This window comes from Doryrhamphus excisus, chromosome 17 (assembly GCF_030265055.1).
Source record: "Doryrhamphus excisus isolate RoL2022-K1 chromosome 17, RoL_Dexc_1.0, whole genome shotgun sequence".
In the NCBI taxonomy this organism is placed as follows: Eukaryota; Metazoa; Chordata; class Actinopteri; order Syngnathiformes; family Syngnathidae; genus Doryrhamphus; species Doryrhamphus excisus.
The window spans coordinates 8,620,399-8,645,069 of NC_080482.1; the positions used below are offsets into that span (position 1 = coordinate 8,620,399).

The 24,671-nt window shown below is 41.4% G+C and overlaps 1 protein-coding gene across 1 annotated transcript in view; it reads right to left on the reverse strand.

The window, feature by feature from the left end:
- erfl1 (Ets2 repressor factor like 1) overlaps nucleotides 1-24,645 on the reverse strand; it is a 131,299-nt gene extending 106,654 nt beyond the window's left edge. The window contains exons 1-2 of the mRNA XM_058052995.1: nucleotides 24,091-24,645; nucleotides 23,534-23,626 (exon numbers count right to left, since the gene is read on the reverse strand). The gene's annotated coding sequence lies outside the window, so the exon portion shown is untranslated. The remainder of the gene's footprint in view (nucleotides 1-23,533; nucleotides 23,627-24,090) is intronic.
- Nucleotides 24,646-24,671: the final 26 nt, after the last annotated feature.

Genomic DNA, 24,671 nt, shown 5'->3' on the forward strand with positions numbered 1-24,671 from the left:
TGGTGATGTGATGTCACTATGTACACGTACAAGAATATTCATTCATTCATTTTCTACCGCTTATCCTCACAAAAGGTATAGTGGGGGGTGCTGGAGCCTATCCCAGCTGTCTTCAGGCGAGAGGCGGGGTACACCCTGGACTGGTCGCCAGCCAATCACAGGGCACATATAGACAAACAACCATTCATTAATTCATTAATTCATTCATTTTCTACCGCTTATGCTCACAAAAGGTAAAGTGGGGAGTGCTGGAGCCTATCCCAGCTGTCTTCAGGCGAGCGGCGGGGTACACCCTGTACTGGTCGCCAGCCAATCACAGGGCACATATAGACAAACAACCATTCAATTGGAAAAAAAACATTCAGAGTTATTTAAAGGGGACTTATTGTGCTCATTTTTTGGCACTTTGTATTGTGTTGTTGACTCCTGTAGAGCAGCTACACACAATAATACAACAATCCTTGACTTTCCAACACATTCAATCGTGGGTTGGAAGGGGGCGGGAGGGGGGGCTGGAGCCTATCCCAGCTGTCTTCAGGCGAGAGGCGAGGTACACCCTGGACTGGTCGCCAGCCAATCACAGGGCACATATAGACAAACAACCATTCACACTCACATTCATACCTATGGACAATTTGGAGTCGCCAATTAACCTAGCATGTTATTAGAATGTTTTTTTCTAATGAACAGGTAAGCTGAATAATAATAATAATAATAATAATAATAATAATAATAATAATAATAATAATAATAAAGCATCCCTGTGCCTGGGTCGATAGATCTAACTGGGCATGAAACAGTACCTCTGTACCATTGCGGGTACAATTCCCCTAGCAACACAACGTGAGCTGGAACAGTGAGACACTTGTCACTTTATAGCAGGGGTGGGCAAACGTGGCCCACAAAGTGTTTGAATCCGGCCCGCCCGTTCTTTCCAAAGTATTTCATTTAAACTCAACATAATCTGGTACTTTTCCAATCAGTAACTGTTACATTTGTTCACTTCCTGCTTTCCTAATATAATTTTAGTTTTTTGTTTTTTTAATTATATATTTTTTTATTTTATTTATGTCACATACTGAAGTACGAGGTGACAATAATAATGGTATTAATAATAATAGTAATAATAATATTATCAACTATAATAATAATAATAATTAATTTAATTTATAACACACTTTACATCAAATAAATGATCTCAAAGCGCACATATAGCAGATTGTATGACACTTTTACAGATACAATAATTCCAGGTAGACTGTTATGTGTAAAATATATCGTCTGACCCCCCCCGTCAATTTTGTTAAATCAAAAAGTTTGCCCACCCCTGCTTGATAGCATGCTTTTCTCCAGGGGACATATAAAGGCGATCTAGCTGTGGTAAGTTCACTCCATGCCTTTCCCCTCCCACTCAAGCTTGGCCCTTTAACATTGGGTCATGACACCATTTTTTGGGGAAAGACCAGCGGTCCATTTTTGGGTTCACAATCCACCAGTTGAGAATCCCTGATCATTACCGCCCCCTACAGTTCCACAGACATTGGCCAGGCATCCAAACATGTCTAACTTTGTGTAAATGTTTTTGTGGAGTTGCCTGAGTGGGAATTTTCAAAGGCAGGTTGTCGGATACGGTGTGTTTCAGTGGTCTCTTTGCATATAAACGAGGATCTACGGCGAGTGGGAGTGTGCATATTGGCTGCTGCCAGCTGCCATGGAGCTCCCCGCTTGTTTGGCAAAAGTTGATTTCCCAAGACCCCGCTCTCTCGGGACTCCCGGCTCCCTGCCTGCCATCTCCCCAGAATCCCACCGGTTAAACGGACAGGTCATTGACTCACACACACACACACACACACATACCACATCCCAGCATTTCAATCTCTTCTCCCCGTGGGTCCCCGCTGCCGTATAAAGGCCACATTTCCCTGGTCATTACCGGCAAGTCACATAGAATCTCTCACCTCACGCTATACGCAATAATCAGATCAAACCTGCAATTACCGCCATTAGAAGCACGGCGGGCAGACGCATCATAAGGAAACAAGCTCATGAATAATAGCCTGCAACACTTGTAATTGTTGTTGCAAATGTGATTCTTACCCGCCTGCTGTAATGAGCACTGTTTAAACGACCCTAAATGAAATTTATGCCGATTCGCCAAGCATGAATGACAGCTCGTATGAAGATGTGTGCTGGGGCTAGGGGGGGTGGGGGGGGGATCTGAGATACAATGTGTGTGTTGGCCTTAGTAAAGGGGTGCCTAACAGTGGTATTAATAATCTCCATGATCTATGAACTCGTTTTGTGTCACTCAGCCATTAAAGAGACATTCGCTCTGTGTTCTCCACACCTCGTTTCCTTCCCACCAGCCCTGTCAGCCCACCCCCCCCCAAAAAAAATAATTGTGTGTTAATAGGTTAGGAGAGGGGGCTATACAGCAGGGGAGCGCACAATGGGGGATTAGAACCCCGGCAGTGAGGATGGAAGGATTATCGGGGCAAGGGGTCGTTGTTAACAGAGGAGATGATTAGGTGTGATGGCTGACCTCTTCCTGAAGGAAGCCAAAATATCCGGAATAAATAATTTGCTCTTTGGAGTTTTGACATTTGGATTTTTAAATACATTTTCCGCACTGGAAAATTGAGAAAAATATCTGTTACAGGGTGAAACTGTGGCCATCAGAAAACCTTTAGCAGTGGGGTGTCCAAACTTTTTACCACTGAGGCCCACTTTTCTCATTGTTAAAAATCAATCTACTGTAGGCATGTAAGACATGCTAAACATATATAAAAATGACCTACAGCAGGGGTCTCAAACTCAATTTAATTGTGGGCCACTGGAGCTCGGGTCTGGGTGAGACTGGGCCGCATCAGGTTTTCCAAAAAAAAAAAAAAATGCATTTATTAAAAACAAAAAATTGTAAAAACCTTGGTTTGGTTCCAATTTTATACAATAAAAGCTCTGATAAAACATTCCACTGTTCTCAAATATCTTATTTTGTGTAGAAAAATAAAAAGTAAGATGAAAAATAAATAAACAAATCAAGAATAAAGAAAATCAATCAATCAGTAATAAATAAATATAATAATAATAATAAAACGGCAAATAATAAAAACTTAAGAAACCACATATAGTTGGTGGGTAGACAAATTATTTTTTTTTCAGATTAAAGTTAACAAAGCATTATTAGAGCCCTGTAGACATGACAAAACACGACTATAGTCACATTTATACTCTTTTTATTTACAACATATTGCGCAACTGCAGGGTCTTGAGACACATGCTAACTTGCAAACTAGAGAGCTTGCGACCTAAACGGTAGCCTTCAAGTTATTTTTAAACTTAAATAGCCAAAAACTTACCACTTCCACACAGATAGAGAGGATAACTATTAACAGTTATTTAACCTTTAACATGAACATTAATCAAACGTAATAATTTTTTCTGGGTACATGATACCATACAGCATCCATATCAAACTTGCGCGGGCCGCACTAACATTAAACTTTCATATCAAGCGGGGCCCTCAAACTAGTGTCCTGCGGGCCACATTTGTTTGAGACCCCTGACCTACAGTATGTATTCAACCCAGCAGACAGCATTTTGGTTGTTTGTCTATATGTGCCCTGTGATTGGCTGGCAAGCATTCCAGGGTGTACCCCGCCTCTCGCCCGAATACAGCTGGGATAGGCTCCAGCACCCCCCACGACCCTCCTGAGGAAAAGTGTTAAAAAATGAATGAATGTTTGCGTTACGTCATGTAATATGTCACAAAAGCTGCCCAATTAAGTTTTTTTTTTTTCACAAGTACCAAAAATATCAACACGAAGTAAACCACATCAAAAGTTTTCCAAACCACAATTGAGAACACATTAGATTTTTTTTTTTTTTACTTCCATTGCCAAATATTTTGGTCATATATTATAGTTTACTGTCGCGGTGCCATTGTAAACTTGCACTGTAAACAGTGAGTGTGTGATAATGACAGTAAAAGGTAATACTTGGGTCCCAGCGAGATGGGGACTTCCGAGGCCAGGTATCCCAAAGCCATTCACGGCTCCTAATCTGGGTGGAATGAGCCGTGAGAGGAAGAATTTGAGAACAGCTCTCCACTGACCCCCCCCAACCAAACTCCCACCACCATACTTTCCCTCTCCTTCCTCGTTTCCTCTCTCTTTCCCACCCGGCTCTCCACCACTTCCATCTACAAAATGAAGTTGTTTGGCATTGACGGGGCCCTCGAGGCTGTCCGTGAGGAGAGGCAGTGGGTGTCGCCCCGGCAACATGGGCAAGGAGCGAGCGCAGGGAAGTGAGGACACTGAAGCGTTTCTAATTTAAATAAACCCTTCGGCAGACTGAAACTGGCAGCGAGCTTCCCCTTTTGCTCGCAAGGAGAAGATGAAGAAAGGAAAAAAGGGGGAAAGGGTGCTAAAGGAAAGGCGAGATGGAAGGATATAGAGATGTCTGTGTGCGGGACTTGTTATCTGCATGGAGGAGTTGGAGGCCAAAGGTCAGAGAATGGGAGAATATAGACCAGTGATTTTCAACCACTGTGCCGCGGCACACTAGTGTACCTTGAGAAACCATCAGGTGTGCCGTGAGGAATTGTCCAATATCACTTTTTATAATTAACATTTATTAATCATCATTTGCAAATATTATGTCAATAGTATACATGGACCCACATATTCCAATTGCATTTGGTTTATTTGCTCAAATGGAAAGAATTGAACAGGGATGGAATATTCCTTTCCCCAATCCGATTGAGGTATCTTGTACCCGATCAAACGGAACGTTGTCAGACTGTGTTCTTCTTTGTGGTGTTTTTCTTCTTCTGTTGTTTATTAGCGGCTGGCAAGCAGCTTTCGTATGCATTAGTGCTATCTGATTAAACAGAATCTAAACCCTTCTATACTTTATTCACAAGTCCAGTTTTATTAAAAAAGAAAATATATATCTATATAAAACATGTCCCGAGTTTAATTATAAAATATTAGCAAGATTGAATTTGATCTTTTCCTGTTTAAATTTATCCCGGGTGCGTTCTTTCAGAGCATGCTCAGATATGACGTAACACGCAGATCCAGACGTTCTTCAGTTTTAAAAATGGAGGCCAGCAATTTTGATTCAAACTAAATTTCAAGACTGGACAGACGAAAAACTGGCAATACGGAGTTATTCCAACAAGTGAAAGAAATACTCGGGGAAGCCGGTATCACGTGATGTTGATGTTTATGTTTTACTGGGCATGCCCTATTGACTATTCTGGTTGATTTTCACGGTGCATGTAGACAAGAGATTGGAATATTCCTTTCTATGGATACCATTGTTTCCTGAAAGGTCATTCGGAAAGAGAAAAAGTAGTCATGTTAAAAACGTGGCTACTGTGGAGTGTCTGTGGTGTGGCCCCGCCCCGCTTTTTTAACTGTGTACTAACCAATGAATGTTGTATTTTGGTGTGTCTTTTATTCTGTTTACTTGCTCTATTCAACCTCATTCTTTTGTAAAGTGTCTTTGAGTATCTTGAAAAGCGCTATACAAATAAAATGTATTATTATTATTATTATTAAAGACTGGCATAGCAATGTAATATTGGTCCGTGTGGCAACACCTACCTTGTTACTCCGATAGACTTATTGATGCACGTGTGAGGTCGTGGTGACATTTTGTAACATTTTTGGTTAGTGGTGTGCCACAAGATTTTTACAATGTAAAAAACGTGCCGTGGCTCAAAAAAGGTTGAAAAACACTGATATAGATGATGAATAAGAGTGAGGGTAGGAGAAAGGATGGCGACAGGAATAATAGGTTCAAGGGAGAAGAGGAGGAAAAAACGGTGAAACTTTGGTGGAGAAGACTGAATGAATGAATGTGATCCATCTACTTGCCTACAGAAACACACAAATGAAGAAAGAAACAGGGTCTCTCTATCAGTCTCATCTCATCAAAACTTGTTTCCAAGTTTTTTTGGGCTTGGAGCCGAGCTCAGAGCTACTCTTCTTCCCTGGCACACGGTCTCCCCCTGTCTGTCACAGCCACGCTCAGCGGGTCGACTAATCAGTTGGCCGTGTGGCGAGGAGGAGAGAAGCCGCTTGCAATAGTGGTTGTAATCTAAAGTCTCAGCGAGGAGCCTCAGCGGAGGGATGCACACTTTTGTTTTCCAGCTGTTTCTGACGTGCGCCAACAAGAGGTGACCGCTTAAGACAAAACAAAAGCTCTTAAGAATTGAAATAGTTTCCATCATGGCTGTCCAATGAGGCTCGTTTTTTTCCCCCCAAACAGAGTGTTCAACTCTTGCAAATGATATATGAAATCCTACTTGTATACTAGACCAGTGGTTTTCAAACTGGGGGTGTGGGGCTACCATGAGCACGTTTCATAATCAACACTTTAGGCGCCAAAGTTTTTTCAAGAAAATATTCCATTTTGATATTACTATTTCAGGGCTGCACGGGGGTCGAGTGGTTAGCGCGCAGACCTCACAGCTAGGAGCTCACACCTAGTCCTAAGAGGAGTCTTAATCTTAGCTTTGTTGTTATGTCATGTTCTTGTTTTGACTGCAAAGTAGTTCAGACTGAATGACCAGCACCCCTACTGGTTGTAGGGCACTAAGTGGAACTAATCAGCTTCAGTCAATCAGTTAATTCTTTGATTAATTGATTATGATTGTTTGATCATCAGAAGTGTTTGTAGCAAATAAACATTTATTCATTTTCCCATAATATTACAACTTTAGCACGCAGGCCTCACAGCTAGGAGACCCGAGTTCGATTCTACCCTCGGCTGTATCTGTGTGGAGTTTGCATGTTCTCCTCGTGCATACGTGGGTTTTCTCCGGGTACTTCGGTTTCCTCCCACATTCCAAAAACATGCTAGGTTAATTAGCGACTCCAAATTGTCCATAGGTATGAATGTGAGTGTGAATGGTTGTTTGTCTATATGTGCCCTGTGATTGGCTGGCGACCAGTCCAGGGTGTACCCCGCCTCTCGCCCGAAGACAGCTGGGATAGGCTCCAGCGCCACCCCCCCACGACCCTCGAGAGGATAAGCGGTAGAAAATGAATGAATATTACTATTTCAAAAGGTTGGAGCTTGAAAACAATCATCAATAAAGGCAAACTGTAAATTAAATTTTAATTTTAATTTTAATTTAAATAAGTCACCAGGCTCAAAAATAGTCAGCACCCTGTCTTCACAATACCCAACAAACTCAAAGTAATTTCATCTCGTATCTCATTTCGTAATCTGTCTTTTTTCGTAGTTAATTGTTTGCAGACACGTCCATATTCATTATTAGAAATTGAATATTTTTATTAAATATATATATATTTTTTTAAATACAAAAACATGCTAGGTTAATTGCCGACTCCAAATTGTCCATAGGTACGAATGTGAGTGTGAATGGTTGTTTGTCTATATGTGCCCTGTGATTGGCTGGCGACCAGTCCAGGGTGTACCCCGCCTCTCACCTGAAGACAGCTGGGATAGGCTCCAGCACCCCCCGTGACCCTTGTGAGGATAAGCAGTAGAAAATGAATGAATGAATGAACACCACTATAGTCAACTTTACACAGACATAAGAGTAAAAAAGGCCATTTAAGACATAAATAAGACACATGCTTATGTGTGTATATGTATCTCTTTTTCTCTTGTATTATATGTATCTCTATAAATGTGTCCCCTAGGGGAGTGGGAGAAAGTGACGCCAGGGTTCAAAGTTGAGTTTCAGCATGACGTAGGTTTAACGCCGCAACAGTAGCCTCTACTTTTATTAGGGATTATTGTGCCTGCTGTGATAGTTAGAACAAGCTGATGAAGAGAGCACATTCAATTTAAATCCATTTAGTGGGGAGTTGGATAGAAACTTTTTAAACTGAATGCAATGGAACGGAGTAATTCCCAAAAAATAAAAAATAAAAAAATGATAGGAAAGAAATATAGCTGAAATTCAACCTTCAGTGAATTATAGAGTCCACAATCCAATATATAACAGACATTATAGTTTATATTATATTTATTATAACACATTATATTGTAATACATTCATGCCATTAGGTAGCTTTACTTTACTTTCATTCATTCATTTTCTACCGCTTTTTCCTCTCGAGGGTCTTCTGGGGTGCTAGAGCCTATCCCAGCTGTCTTTGGACGAGAGGCGGGGTACACCCTGGACTGGTCGCCAGCCAATCACAGGGCACATATAGACAAACAACCATTCACACTCACATTCATACCTATGGACAATTTGGAGTCACCAATTAAACCTAGCATGTTTTTGGAATGTGGGAGGAAACCGGAGTCCCCGGAGAAAACCCACGCATGCACGGGGAGAACATGCAAACTCCACACAGGAGTGGAATTGAACCCCGGTCTCCTAGCTGTGAGGTCTGTGCACTAACCACTAGACCGCCGTGCGGTTATACTTATTATATGCTGGTTGTCTCTGCAATTATTATTATCATCAACATCAAATTTTTGTGCAAATCTGGATACAGAAAAAACATTTTTTTTAGATCTTGCATAAGTTGACATAAATTATATTTGAATTCTATTAACAAAATCCAGATTCAGAATGTGATAATATTGTATAGCATTCATCCGAATTAGGATCATTCTAGTTGATATGATCATGGTTGCTTACTCTGTCCTACAGCTAGCCAAAAGGTCATGTGGTGGGGTTTTTTTTTACCTCCCCAAACTGTTAAATATCATCATCCATACATCAGTCAGCTTGATATCTGAATAAGCACCTTGCTCATATGCATATTACAGAGTCAACAAAAGTGTCATGTCCGCTGACGAAGAACGACAAGATGTTCTTACACAGTGTTGAGATTTAAAAAGGTGTGTGTGTGTGTGTGTGTGTGTGTGTGTGTGTGTGTGTAAAGGTGCGACGTGAATGTGTGTGTGGAGGCCCACGCTTCGAGGCAAAGTCTATAGGATGGATGGGGAGGAGTGGGGGTGGGGGGGGGGGGGGGGGGGGTCCCCCACCCCACCTCCTTCAAACATACACACTGAGAACCGGCTCCAACACCGGCTCCGCTGGAGTGGAGAACCATAAATCTTCATATAGCGGCTGTTTTGATTAATGCAGCCGAGTCGAGCTAGGGGGCTGGACCTATCCCATTACGGCCTAATGGAAGATGGAGCGGCGCTGTCTCCACCACTAGGCCCCTGTCATTTGTTCCACTTTGCAGTCCATTTGGCCGAGAGACTACAAGCCACTCCATCAAAAATATTTTCAGAGTTAATTTCCGCCCGCTTAATTCGCCTTGATTCGGATTGCGTATCGAATGGCAGGATCGATTTTCGCCTGGCGTCTAAATTAAATAAAAGAGAGGGGGGTATATTTTAAAGGCTGCGTTTTCTTTCTTTTCTCTTTTTCCATTCCATTCATCCACCTATTTCCCGGCCATCCTTTACCCCCGGATCGGCTCATTCTTTTTCTGCGATGCATCTCATTTCCTCCTTTGCCTCAGAGTTTGATAGAGCACGTTTGCAAAAGAAGGGTGGATGAGGGGGGGGGGCACAAATCTGAGATCTGATGGTACTTACAGACCAAGCTGCTGAAATGGGGGCTCAGGTGGATGGATGTATGGATTTGTCATAAAATCATTCATTCATTCATTTTCTACCGCTTTTTCCTCACAAGGGTCGCGGGGGTGCTGGAGCCTATCCCAGCTGTCTTATGGACGAGAGGCGGGGTACACCCTGGACTGGTGGCCAGCCAATCACAGGGTACATATAGACAAACAACCATTCACACTCACATTCATACCAATGCACAATTTGGAGTCGCCAATTAACCTAGCATGTTTTTGGAATGTGGGAGGAAACCGGAGTACCCGGAGAAAACCCACGCATACACGGGGAGAACATGCAAACTCCACACAGAGATGGCCGAGGGTGGAATTGAACCCTAAATTACAGACAAAAAAAAAAAAGAGTTGGTTGTAGGGAGAACATCAGGTATAGGTTTAAAGAAAGTGAGATCAATAATGCGGCCCCCCCCCCACGTGGTCGTGCCATAACAGCGCATCCCGAAAAAAAAAAGAAGACAGGCCTGCATTGGGAGAAAAGTGGGGTACCAAAAAGAAATGAAAAAAGGTAAAAAAAAACGGGCGGAAAAAAAAAAAAAGCAGTGACAAATTGGTTGAGTGTGTCAGGAATTCCCGTTTAGATTTAAAGCCGCGTGTAGCCTATCGTCATATCTTTCCAGAGTCATTTATTTTCTCATTTCTCTCTCTCTCTCCTGCTCCTTCTCCTCACTATGCTTTCTCTCTGTGAATTTATCTGGTGCTCACATGAAGCAAAAGAAGGAGGGAGGGGAGGGAAAGTCAATAAAAGTCAGTGGCGACAACTGTTTCCCCCATCGGTCTCCTTGGAGCATTATCTCTCCCCCCCTGCTTGACTTTCTATTTGTTTATGTGCAGAAGCTACTTAGCTCCACCCTGTTTCCTACACGTTCAGTGGAGTTTCCTGTTTCGGGATCCTCTTTCATATCACAAAGAGGACTACGAGATATTCCCATGTGACCCTTATTGATTTCATTCTCCTACTGTGAGCAGGTTCTGAAATTACAAAATCAGGAAGCGGGAGGATGCCAGTTTGTGTATCCACCAACGACGCCTGTTCAGATATCGGTGGGAATGTTTGTGATAAAAGCCAATAAGTCCGGTTTGGGAATTTTTTTCCTAGCCTTAATATGTTCGCTGTCTTGCGTACTTCTGTTCAACATCTGCACATGTCCTTCCTTCTGTCGGTGAGGGCCGATCAGAAGGAATTCGTAGCAGACTGCAAAGAACAAGGCCATAGATCAGGGGTCTCAAAATCGCGGCCCGCGGGCCGAATGCGGCCTGTAGGACGCTAGTTTGAGGTCCCCACCTTGATCTGAAAGTTTAATGTTAGTGTGGCCCACACGAGTTTGCTATGGATGCTGTATGGTATCATGTACCCAGAAATGACAGCTTAAAGTTGTGTGCAAAATTTTGCTCCTAGATGTAACGATGCTAACTTGCTAATTGGGTAAAATGATTTCATTAATGTTCATGTTAAAGGTTAAATAACTTAATACTGTTCTGAAAAATCTGAAAAAAATAATTCTCTACCCACCAACTCTGTGGCTTAAGTTTTTCTTATTTACTGTTTTATTATTATTTTATTTATTTATTACTGATTGATTGATTTCTTTATTTTGGTTTATTTATTTTTTCATCTTATTTTGTGTACTAAATAAAAATTAAGATATTTGAAAACAGTGGAATGTTTTATCAGAGCTTTTCTTGTGGAAAACCGGAACCAAAGCACTCAAAAAGTGTAGGGTATAGCAGAAGCAAAAGCATTGAAGACAGTTTTTTATTTTTTGTTTTGTACACTCAATGCGTTTTTTTTTGTTGTTTTTTTTAAGCGGCCCAGCCTCACCCAGACCCTAGCTCCAGTAGCCCCCAGGTAAGTTTGAGACCCCTCCCATAGATGTTCAGCAAACAGTAGCAACTGAGAGGAACTTCAAAATGAGTTCCCCAATTAACACCTCTCATTCCACAGAGTCTCTTATCGTGCCGGTTGCCTGGTCTACAAAAGCAAATAACTGAACAATAAATAATAATAAACATTCCTGATGTAGTCCAGACTAAAGCAGTAGCTACATTTAAAGTATCATGAGTGGTCAGCTTTATCTACTGCTGCTCAGCTATAACGGGATGCGGTTGGCGTGCAGGCCACACAGCTAAGAGACCGGAGTATGATTCCACCCTCGCAGAGCTCTTTTCGGAGTTTACATGTTCTCCCCAAAAACATGCTAGGTTCATTAACGACTCCAAATTGTCCATAGGTATGAATGTGAGTGTGAATGGTTGTTTGTCTATATGTGCCCTGTGATTGGCTGGCGACCAGTCCAGTGTGTACCCCGCCTCTCGCCCAAAGACAGCTGGGATAGGCTCCAGCATGCCCAAGACCCTTGTGAGGAAAAGCGATATATAAAATGGAAGAATGGATGGACAATATAATTGCTCTGGAATTGTACTCAAGTAAATACATATTTTGACTATTATCACAAAACTAGGCTGCACGACGGACGAGTGGTTAGCGTGCAGGCCACACAGCTAAGAGACCGGAGTTCGATTCCACCTTCGGAGATCTCCTGGTGGAGTTTGCATGTTCTCCCCGTGCATGCGTGGGTTTTCTCCGGTTACTCCGGTTTCCTCCCACATTCCAAAAACATGCTAGGTTAATTGGCGACTCCAAATTGTCCATAGGTATGAATGTGAGTGTGAATGGTTGTTTGTCTATATGTGCCCTGTGATTGGCTGGTGATCAGTCCAGGGTGTACCCCACCTCTCGCCCGAAGACAGTTGGGATAGGCTCCAGAACCCTCCCGCGACCCTTGTGAGGATAAGCGGTAGAAAATGAATGAATGAATGAATCACAAAACTAAGTAGCTTTGCGAAAGACTATGAAATGTCTTCAGATGTAAGTCAAACTGTTTTTTTGTCCACATTATAGCCGAGCAGAAGGGGATGATAAATCTGGAGGTTTTCTGAGCTCCGGCTTCCCTCTGGGGGTCTCGCACTTCCACAGCACACAGGACTGATGGCCGAGCCACCCGGCAATATGACTTGTTCACTCAGCCTATGCAATATCAGTGGCTCTATTACAGTCGCCACATCTGTTATTGTCTGATTCTTAAGGTAAAAAAAATAAAAAAAAAAAGTGTCTGAGCGGAGGATAATGAAATCAAAGCCCAACACACACAGTCAACAAGCCCCTGGTAAGAAACACACGGTGTCAATATTAATCTCCTTGACAGAAAGTCGAAATATGGCATCTGTCACACATCATCTTCCCTCTCTCCTATCTCTCTGTAGAGTGGAAAAACCATTCACAGGAGGTCTTCTTGGTTTGAGCGAAGTGAGGGAAATTGAGGACGTAGACCAGAAAGGACATTCATTTCATTTTATTTATTTATTTATTTTTGGAGCAAAGTTTTCCACAGCTGAATAATTTGAAGTTGACTAAAACTACATGAAGTACACGAGGAATTTACTTTCTGTTATCGCCGTTTTTTATCTCTTTGACCAAACGATTGTTGAGAAAAGTCACAAGTCGATACGTCTATTAACACCTTTGCTGATAAAGATACGCTCTGTATTGACAGTGCAGTGTTGTCCTAAAAAGCAAAGGCAACTTTGAGAAGTTCTTGCTGGCGTTTAAACTCTACAGCTGTGAGTCAATTTAGTGCAGCACATTTTCCCTTTTTTTATATTTGTTTGGTTAATACCAAACCGCTTTGCTTAACAATAATTAATTCAGTTTAATAGAGCTGTACAAGCATTATCAAACTGTCAAGAAATAACTATTGTACTCCAAGAAAGAGATAATATGAAACACTGCACCGCAACAACAGCAATATGGTATACTAACTGAAGTACTTTTTATGTGTTTTCTATTAGGATTCCTTACGACAGGAGTTTTTAAAGTGTGCACAGTGAGCCTCCTCTTAGAAAATGTATGTGTTACTGAATCTCACTATAGAAACAAAAAAATCCAGGCTTAAGGGATATAGACAACTAAATAATTAATAAAAAAAAACATATTTTGCCATTAAAAATAGCTGTGTTCAAAAAAAGATGGTTTTCCTTATATTTTCAAAGCTGCTGCGCCTCTCAGTGGAGGCGCACCTCACACTTTGAAAAGTAGTACTGCCTTAAAAAAAAAAAAAACATTTGGTTAGATTACCTTCACATTGCATGGAGTCTACTCCCATTCTGTGTGGAAGTGGTACATTTTTGGCCTCTTACATTGTCCTTTTTCTTCACTCCATTTGAAACACTTAAGTTTAGAATAAACAGGAGAGGAGGAGAGGGGAGGAGAGGCTAACTAGTTAGCACCCGTCTCTTATGTCCGTGTACTGATCTGGTAGCCTGCCCAATACAGTGTAAACAAAGAACAATTGTGACTGTTACTTCATGATTACTGGGCTCCAATAATGTTAAAACATATATTTAGAAAGTCATAAACAGGTGTTCTATGCACTAACTATAAAAAATATTCATTTTATAAAAATTTCAGACATTTTCTGCTGACTCAACGAAGGTGGGCGCATCTTTTCCCTCTTGTCTCCCTTATCTTCAATGCTTTGCTTCTCACGCCTCCATTTTGTCTCGTATCGCTACTTTTAAGAGCCTCTCTCTGCATCTAAATCATGGAATTGACAAAATCTTCGACGGGGGAACTTGCCTACCCTGACAGAACGTTCCCCCGCCGTGGACGGTCATGTGCCTGATCCATTCCATTGAGGACAACAAAAATCTACCAATCTACCAAAATCTACCAATTCAGAACTATAATAACAACAGGACTGCCCTGGTGCATCACAATATTTGGAAGAAGAAGACAGCAGTCCAAGAGTCTATTAGAATGCGGCAACTCACACTATCCCAATCTAACAATCTAATCTGCATTTCGGCTTCCCACCTCGGCATCAGTCCCCGGTCAAGGTCACTGCTAGAACTAAGCCCTCCAGGAGTCGCGTCCATGGCAGTTGCTGTGTCATCACAATGCTATCTTATGAACTTCCCCAGGCCGACACATGAATCCAAGGACAATCACACACCTACATATAATGCTACACCCACTCCTCCATCTTGGTGTGGCATCCACGTGGCACGTGACAAAATATGGCTTCGACGAGTGGCTGGCTATCAGCCTGCGCTCGAACACCTCCACCCCCCTTTCCCTCTCTCCTGGTGCAAGTTTTGAGTTCTTGTGCTTTAAAGTGTGCTTATGTGTTCCTGTGTTGCCAGGTTTATTTGCCACACAGTACTCTCTCATAGGAGTTTTGGACTCCTTTTTGTTCCTCCTCCTCTTGTTCTCTCCTTGTAGTATGTTGTATGTATACATGGGTGATTGCACAATTTCGCTCATCTCTGAAACCTACTTCGTGGAAATTCACCTATCGCAGTCATGTGTGGAACCAATTACGAACAAAGGGATGACTGTTTAGACTCAAAACGCACAGCCGTTTCATCTGCGTGGTTGAATTTCCCATGAATTGTGGAACTAATAAAGGCTCATCCTATTCTATTCACTTTAGTCTAATCTTTATTGACAAAGATGTAACATGCAATTTTATCCATCCTTTCAAACCCAAAAGTTGCAAAAGCCCAAACAAAAAAGCAAAACATGAGTTAATGTTCGTCATGTGCGGCTTTAGAGGCCTATTCTTCCAGAACAATGCCACATTTATATGAGGAGTTTTTCCTCTATCCGAATGACCTTTCCGAAAACAATGGTATACATGGAAAGGAATATTCCAATTTCTTGTCTACATGCAACGCTATAATCAACCAGAATAGTCAATGGGGCATGCGCAGTAAAACGTAAACACCAACATCACGTGATACTGGCTTCCCCGAGTTTTTCTTTCACTTGTTGGAATAACTCCGTATTGCCAGTTTTTCGTTTGTCCAGTCTTGAAATTTAGTTTGGATCAAAAACAAACTTTCCACAGCAGTCCAGTGCCGATTGTGCGCCTCCATTTTTAAAACTGAAGAACGTCACAAGCTGCGCGTTACGTCATATCTGAGCATGCGCTGAAAGAATGCACCCGGGTTAAATTAAATTAAAATAAATAAACAGGAAAAGATCACATTCAATCTTGCTAATATTTAATAATTAAACTCAGGACATATTTTATATAGATATATATTTTAAAAATTGGATTTAAGGGTTTAGATTCTGATGGCGGTAATGCACAAAAAAGCTGATTGCCAATAAACAACAGAAGAAGAAAAACACAACGAAGAAGAACGCACCCTGACAACTTGGCACTTTTCTTTCGGAAAGGTTCAATTCCTTCCGTTTGAGCAAATAAACCAAATGCAATTAGAATACTTGGGTCCATGTATACATGGCTATTGTTTGCTTTAAAAGGAAGCACTGTAACAGCCTTAGTTTATGTAGATTAATGCAGTGATGTAACTTGACCTTCTCCAGCTGAAGGACATACTGTATGTCAAGGTGGCGAAGCAACAAGTGTGGCGGTCATCAGAAGAAGAAGTCGAACATCTCTTGGTAATGCATGCATTACTACTTTTATCCTTGCATCATCCTTGAGTCTCTCCTTTTCACCCTGTGATGTCTCTCTCTCTCTCTCTCTCCTTTCACCGCATTTCATCCTTTTCCCCTCCATCTGCTTCCTTGTCCTCCCACTTCTCTTCCTCCTACTTCTTCTTCTCATCCTCCCGCCCTCCCTCCCTCCCGCTTTTGGACGTTTCTCTTAGTCCTTTCTGTCCCCCAACCACCGCCCTCCCCAGTTCCCTCTCTTCTTACCCCTGTGATGAATGAGTCTTGTCTGCTGGGTGAAGTTCATATTTACTGAGCAGGGGAGCGCGCACTGTCAGTCTCTCTTGCCCTCCACATCTCTATCCCGCTGCTAAAGAGACAGAGAGAGCAAAAGGTTACAGTGGGACGAAAGAAGGAGGGAGGCCCTGGTCAAGAGACCAGCAGTCACTCCCGTAGCATAGTCGGCCTCGAGACAGGGGAGGAGGCATGCTTGTCTAAACTAGCGCTTGGGCATGTTCAGATAAATAAACATACAAAAATGGACACCACCTGCTTTCTAAATATCCCAAAACAAAGGTCTGCTTATTACTCCAAAAGCAGACTCTTGGATATTGAAGGATTTGGCAGTTAAATAATTTCACTTTGTCTTTGGGCTTAAAAGGAAAATGCAGCCCAAATATCAAGCAAGAGTCCAAAATCCAAACGAAAATGGGGGTTAAAGGTGAAGATCAACCGAAAAGCATAACGATACTGGAAAGAAACCGGAAATTGTCAGAGACATAACTAGCCGCTACTTGTATAACTTTTATCTGCTCTTACACAACAATTATTTTGGCTAAAATTTGGCTAACATTTGGCTAACATTACCTGTAAAGTGTTTCCAAGTTTGAGTCCGACCAGTCAACTCTAGGTTTTTCCACTTCCAAATAGACCAAGGAGAAACAACCCCACCACCCCAATGGCAACAAGATACACAAACATACTAAGCAAAATGTACCTCTTGGTCAGGTGGCTGTTTTTCTAATTATATCACACGGTGCACAAGTGGGTAGCTTGCAGGCCTCACAGCTAGGAGACCCGAGTTCAATTCCCTCGGCCATCTCTGTGTGGAGTTTGCATGCGTGGGTTTACTCCGGTTTCCTCCCACATTCCAAAAACATGCTAGGTTAATTAGCGACTCCAAATTGTCCATAGGTATGAATGTGAGTGTGAATGGTTGTTTGTCTATATGTGCCCTGTGATTGGCTGGCGACCAGTCCAGGGTGTACCCCCGCCTCTCGCCAGAAGACAGCTGGGATAGGCTCCAGCACCCTCCCTGCGACCATTGTGAGGAGTAGAAAATGAATGAATGAATATTGCATTAATGTAGAATTATTTATTAAATTATTATTCTGTTCTATGGTTATCATCACACATTCTCAGTGATACCCAGTTTTTTTTCTCCGGGTACTCCGGTTTCCTCCCACATTCCAAAAACATGCTAGGTTAATTAGCGACTCCAAATTGTCCATAGGTATGAATGTGAGTGTGAATGGTTGTTTGTCTATATGTGCCCTGTGATTGGCTGGCGACCAGTCCAGGGTGTACACCGCCTCTCGCCCGAAGACAGCTGGGATAGGCTCCAGCACCCCCACGACCCCCGTGAGGATAAGCAGTAGAAAATGAATGAATGAATATCCAAGAGGAGACGAAGGGCATCAGAAAAAAAGTATTGAAAACCCAGAACGTGGACTCTAATTCTGCTACAAACTTAGCTACAGTTAGCATGTGTGTCTATTTTTTGTCATTTCTAGCCAGTCACAGCAAACAGCAGTGATTTATCACCCATATGAAATCAATTTGGCACACTTGAACCCTGGTAAACCAGGTACTAGAAACAGTCCCTTGTAGTACCTTCTCTTGCCTATAGAAGATGCCAATCGGTAATAGAGCACAATGAGCTGAGTAGGTACCACCCGGTGGAGGAACGTTGAGTGGAGCGTATGTTTAACCCCTTACAAGACTATGCGTAATGATGAACCAATAATGAACAGGGCTATGTATTATAGAACCTTGGTTAAGAACCTCCTGAACCTAAGAACCTCATCTAGCATGACAATGATTCTAAATAAATATATGACCAAGGCAACCAAGGAGTAGCACATTTAAAAAAAATGGAGCAGCTTAGCCAGTCTTTGGATCTTAATTTCATCAAAAACCTGTGTTGGAAGTTAAAACTTTGAGTTGCCAAGTAACTGCCTCAAAACTGCAACAGTGTTTTTCTATTTTTTTATTGGATATTCTGTTTCTCTCTGTGTAAAAATAAACCTACCATAAAAATGACGGTACATTAATTAGGGTGGTAGACAAATTCAGCAATGATCTCCCACACTGTAAGCTGTTCAAGGACCACCGTTTTACAAACACTGGTATAATGCATCAAAGTTTCTCAATAACAATATGAGGGTTTCTTGGAGGAGATAAATCTTCCTCACTTTTTGACCGAGCTGTCAAAAAAACGATACAGGGAGGGTAGAATAAACAACCTTTCTCCGTCTGCTGTAAGTCCACTTTCAGCACTCAGTTCAACACAATGGAAGGGCATTTTCTCTCTCCTTCCTTTGTGTGAACGGTGCTTTCAGGCACATTTTTGAACTAGAGAGGCAGAGAAGTAACAAACCCCTACCAAGTCACATAACAACCAAAAAGGTCCACAAAAAAAAAAAAAAAATAGCCGGTTTCATCTACGCCCACGCATACATAGCAGTGTGTATATAGCATGGAGTCAAACGGTGTGTTTTGACCCGTGCGTTTGACCCCCCTCCTGTGAATGAGAGGAGCAAACGCGGGCCTGGCGGAGCCCAAAGGGACAGGCCAAAGAGGCGGCACCAAAAAAAAAAAAAGCCCTGCAGAGCCACCGTCTCTTCCCACACGCTGACCCCAGAGGGCCAGCTAACACCGAAAACCACAGCAGTGTGACGACACCGCTGACACCCAGCGCCAACACACACACACGATGTCTTTTGTCCCCCCCCCTTGGCAAATTGACAAAAAGTATAGGCAGTAAATACAAGGAAAATTGGATCGCTCAAATTACATCACAAAAAGAAAATCCCCCTCAGCTGCACTTTTATAAGATTCCATAATTCAATTCCCAGACTGGAGGAGGTCCTAAAACACTACTGGAGTGTCTGTCAAGAAAATGACAATGTGGAATGTTTTTGTCGTTTGACTTTTGGACGTAAAAGGTTAAATAAATGTAAGCTTGTATGATTCTATTTGTTGATCATTGCGCCGTGCTACATAGGTCCATATTTGCCAAGTGAGACGGAACACCATTGAAAGCATACAGCACATGTCATGTAGCCCAATCTAATAGTTAGGGGGTGAGGGGGGGCGGAATCAGCTGAAAATGGAGCAGTATAGGAAGGGAATGGGATAGAAAACACAGGGAAGGAAAGCATCAGGCCATAATCATCTGAATATTAGGGAAAATTGGATGTGAGAAAGGCGAAAATTGGATACGGTGTATTGTAGATGGGGGGGGGGTTAGGGTAAGCCCAAATGCATCAAATGTGAAAACAATGGCCAATTGAAAAAAAAAAAAGAAAACGGACAGAAACAAATGTAAGACTCTCTGGATAAATTGTTGTAAAATATCCTTCCGGGGTTCTAAAAGCTGTCTTCCCCTCACGAGTTAAGGGCGTTTGGAGGTCATACGTGATGGTGTACGACAGAAGAACGTGTCATTGATATTTGATAAAAACCTCGTCTCCCCACTTAATGGCCATTTATAAATGTCATTTTATATCCTCTGTGCCAATGTAAATAGGTTTTTAAACATACTACATCTCTAAAAATATACTTTTTATTTATTTTGGTTTAATTTAAGTTTCCTCATAGAGGGCATTTGGAGCAGTTTTTCCTCCTCTGAAACAGCATGGAGTGCCATGTTTGTTTACAAGTGAGCTCAGGGAAAGTTACAACAAACCGAACTCAAAGCACGATAGAGATAATCTTGCCTCATTGGAGCCCCCCCCCAAACTCGTTATCTGATCTATTTTACTATGTTATCAGATACATCAGTCTTCTTCTTCTTCTTTCTCTTTGGGCACAGCAAATCAATCGCCTCCATCCAACCCTGTCTTCAGCATCTGTCTCTCTCACACCAACTACCCCTCATGTCCTCCTTCACTACATCCATGAACCTCCTCTTGGTCTTCCTCTATACCTCCTTCTACCAATATATTCACTATCTCACCTCTGGACATCTCAGTCTGGCCTCTGTGACTTTATCTCCAAGGCCTCAAACATGTAATGTTTCTCTGATGAACTCGTTCTTGATCCTATCCATCCTGGTCACTCCCAATGAGAACCTCAGCATCCTCATCTCTGCTACCTCCAGTTCACTCCAAAGTAGTCAGCAGCTTGAATAGTAGACTGGCTTTACCATTGACTGAAAATGGTTGTGTCTTGTCTACAGTCAAACATGGTGGTGTTCGTGTCACGATCTGGGGCTGCAAGAGTGCTGTCGGCACTTTATTTCCAAAGCCTCTAACATGTAATGTCCCTATGATGTACTCGTTCCTGATCCTATCCATCCTGGTCACTCCCAATGAGAACCTCAGCATCCTCATCTCTACTACATCCAGTTCAGTACAAAGTAGTCAGCAGCTTGAATAATAGTGTGGCTTTACCATCCAATGAAAATGAGTTGTGTCTTGTCTACAGTTAAACATGGTGGTGTTCGTGTCATGATCTGGGGCTGCATGAGTGCTGTCGGCACCGGGCAGCTGCGGTTCACTGAGAGTCAAACATGAATTCCAACACGTACTGGGAAACATGGAGGGTTTCAAACATAAGGAGCCCAATAACACCTCCGTGTCATGATCTGAGGCTGCATGAGTGCTGTCGGCACCGGGCAGCTGCGATTCAATGAGAGTCAAACATGAATTCTAACACGTACTGGGACACATGGAGGGTTTCCAACATAAGGAGCTCAATAACACCTCCAACATGAACAGTGCCTTGCTGAGGAAGCTGATGGATGGATGAAAGTGGAATTGGAATTGCCAAAGTAAAACGACTTCCCATAGCTGACATGTTGTTCTTTAGACCGTTGACTATTGAACCATCGGCGACTTTGCTATGCAATGAATGATGTCAAAAGTTTTCCGAAGCTTGTCTTGTGTCTTTTTCCACAGTTATTCATTTCCCCCTGGTGCCTCAAAAGGGGAACTACTGCTGCTGCTTCAATGCAGACTTTGAAGCGCTTTTCATGAGGCCTCAAAGGGGAGAATAAAACCGAGGCACCTTTATTCATCAGGGTGTATCTCAAAGACAAAACACACACCTCTTCATCCTAGGAACATATTTGTCCGTTTGCCTGCCATGCTAAAGGATAAAAAGAAGAACGGAGGGGGAAAAAAAAAAAATAGTGCTTTGCGGCGCAATCCATCTCAATTTTCCAAATCTATTAGCTTTCTTTGTGTGGCCTGCCTCTCCTCAAGCCCGATCTTTAAAACGCACGCTTGTTCAACAATTATGATAACTGTAACAGGGTGAATTAGAGGATCCACCCATTCATCTTTCTGGCCCCTCCCACGCCTGGACATGACGCGGCCTAAATGAAAAATGGACACACTTTAAAAAGTATTGATTCCAGCTTTAAACAAAAGGTACAGTCAATATTATTTACTCCTAAATATATCTTTGTTATCTGCGCGGGAGAGTCCTGCACACTGTTCAGTCCTCGTAATTGCGGACATAAAAATAATAGAGCAATTGCCATGAAATTGATGGTGACAGGTGGGGTGGTGGTGGCGTGTTTTCCTGTGATGCATACAGTCCATGGAGCGTAAATGAATGAAAAGGGCAGGTATCAGCAATGATCAAAAGGGGAGATAAAATGTACTTCAAAAGGGATTTAATGCGCCAAAGTGACAATCAATCTTCAGAATATTCACTTTTGCAGCATGTATTATTATTGTTGATACTTCATTGACATATATATGTATTTTTGTTTCCTCCCAATGCAACAATACTTAACATACCATACAGCAACCATAATAAAAACTGTTATATTATTGAAGACAATGTAAATTCCTATTTTTGAGAATTGCATTTCTTAAGAAATATCATCCATAGTATAACTGTACACTTATTTTTATGACGTGACCTCACAATAAGGTCAGCAGAAGACTTTTAAGGTCATGTCTGGGGTAAAAAAAAAATAAATCAGGTTCTAGTCTGCCCTCTAGTGACCAGATATTTTAATACACTGATTATGCATGGAAAAGCTGAAAAGCAAAAGTTTCATCCACATAAAACACGCATTTATGTCACTGGTAAAGGAAGATTTTAGTAAAAGTAAATGTAGGACTATTGAGTCACTGTAAATGTTTGTGTAGGATAATTTATGTTTCTTAGTTTAGCCTTTTATCAGTAAGGACTAAAACAACGAAAAGGCAAAGACTATCAAACTAACACTGCCCTCTAGTGGCTTAAAATGCACACACAATGTACAGTCAATAATTTAAGCAAGTGTTTTCAAATTTGAAGAGTTGAAGGCAATACGGCAGGCCAGCAGCTTGAGGAAAATAAGGAAAAACAATTTTAAAACTGCGAAGTTATGTTTAAAAGGCCCAATTTTGATTTCTTTGTTCCTACAGTAAGCAAGTGAACAGTCTGAGGCTAAATACAAGTAGAAAAGGCTCCCAGCCAACAGGAAGATAGATAGATAGACTTTCTTTATTGTCATTGCACAATAACACAGCAGTGAAATTGCCAATGAAATGTCGTTGCCTGGCTCCCGTTTAATAGTAAATTATAAATAATAATGTGGAGAATAAATAGATGACATCAAATATGAGACAGTAATTTGTACAAATAATTTTAAATAATTTTGAATAAATAATAATAATTTAAAGGCTCACTATAAGGGCCACAGACTGCGACTAATTTTGTTTTATATAATTTATAAATTAAATGTATTTATTTAATTTTATTTAATGAAAAATAGTCAATGAAATGTGTTTCCATGAATTGCTGAATGCTTGTCAAAGTCTTAGCCTATTGACTCAAATTGAAGTTCAACTATTCTACCATGTTTATTTACACATTTTGCCTGGCTCCACTGTCTCTGTGAAGGCAGCTAGTTAGCTTAAGTCATATGTCTGGTCTTTAGTCCACAGACTCCAAATGTTTTGTTTTGTTTGCCCCCACAGTGACATGATGTTTTTAAAACAAACAAGCAATGGCTACGATGGCTGTCGCGTTCATGTGGTACTTGCTTTTTTTAAACATGAACCATGTCTCATCATTTGAGTAGCTCACTAAATCATGTTTGCTTAACCTCTTAGTATTTATTAGAACTGTTCAATTCAGCCTGTATCTCATAACAAATGACAATGAGCGCACTGCTAGAGTGGAGATGTACTTTGTAAACAAAGTACAATTGAAATGTTGGCATCTACATTAAACACAAATAACTCACCTCTAGTTTATTTTTGATTTCACTTCACGGTGTGCTGGTTTTACTTGCTGTCATGATGCATTCAACTGCACCGTAAAAAATCCAGTAGCAGCACTACATAACAAAAACACAGTGGGAAAAAACATATAACATTATAATGTCAGAGTGCACAAAGTATAGTACGTTTTAATCCAGTAGAAATAATACAAACATATATGACTACTTTCAGTTATTGACAAATTGATAGTAGTGAGCAACACTGTGAAACCCAACTTGCCAATACACTTTTACTTGAACTCCTTCAATATCACTCAATGACATATCCTCTGAATAACATTATTATACATACACATCTATTTGTGAAAACGAACAATATACTTGAACGCAACATGGTAGTATCGATCCAATAGCAATACTAGCATCGTTGCTAGCACTATTTCTATCGATCCGCCCTACTCCTCCGAAATTGTTTCTTACGTTAGCTCACACATCTTAATAGTTTGCAAATGCCTTTTTAATTATTTCTCCTTAAGCGATATGACTTATAAATATGTGTAGAGATTAAATTCCATACTTACAAACAACATGGAGGTTGACTTGTGTTCCAGGTCAAGGCAGCAGCAGACCTAACATAAAAAGTTTGTGTTGTCGCCCCAAAAATAACTTCACCCCCGATGTGTGGCGTTGCTACATTGTACTTTTTCAACATCTCAGTTTATTTTGTGACTTTGTCAAACTCCAAATCTAATTTATTTGCCCACATTTACAAAAATAGACAACTACTCGATTGTCTGGGTTGTGCACCTGCTCTAATGAGTACAATCAAGGTGTGCTTGTTAACCTCACCGGCGCCTCCCAAATGCGAAGATAGCTCACGTTGGTAGTACTGAAGATGCGCCCAATCCGGACACACTTTAATTTGAGTAAGCGCTTTTCATTTGTTCCCAAGTAGGGCAAGCATACCTTATATGGACAGTTTCCGATGTCGGTACAATACTACAATGTTTATTGTATAATCAATTCAGCTATTATTGCTTATATTATACTACCATTTAATAAAACCGTAGGGGGTTTGATATATCGTCCTACATTATCATACATTTGTACCAGAAAACACCATTAAGGGACTGTTGGCCTACATTAAAAGGGATTAATGCTG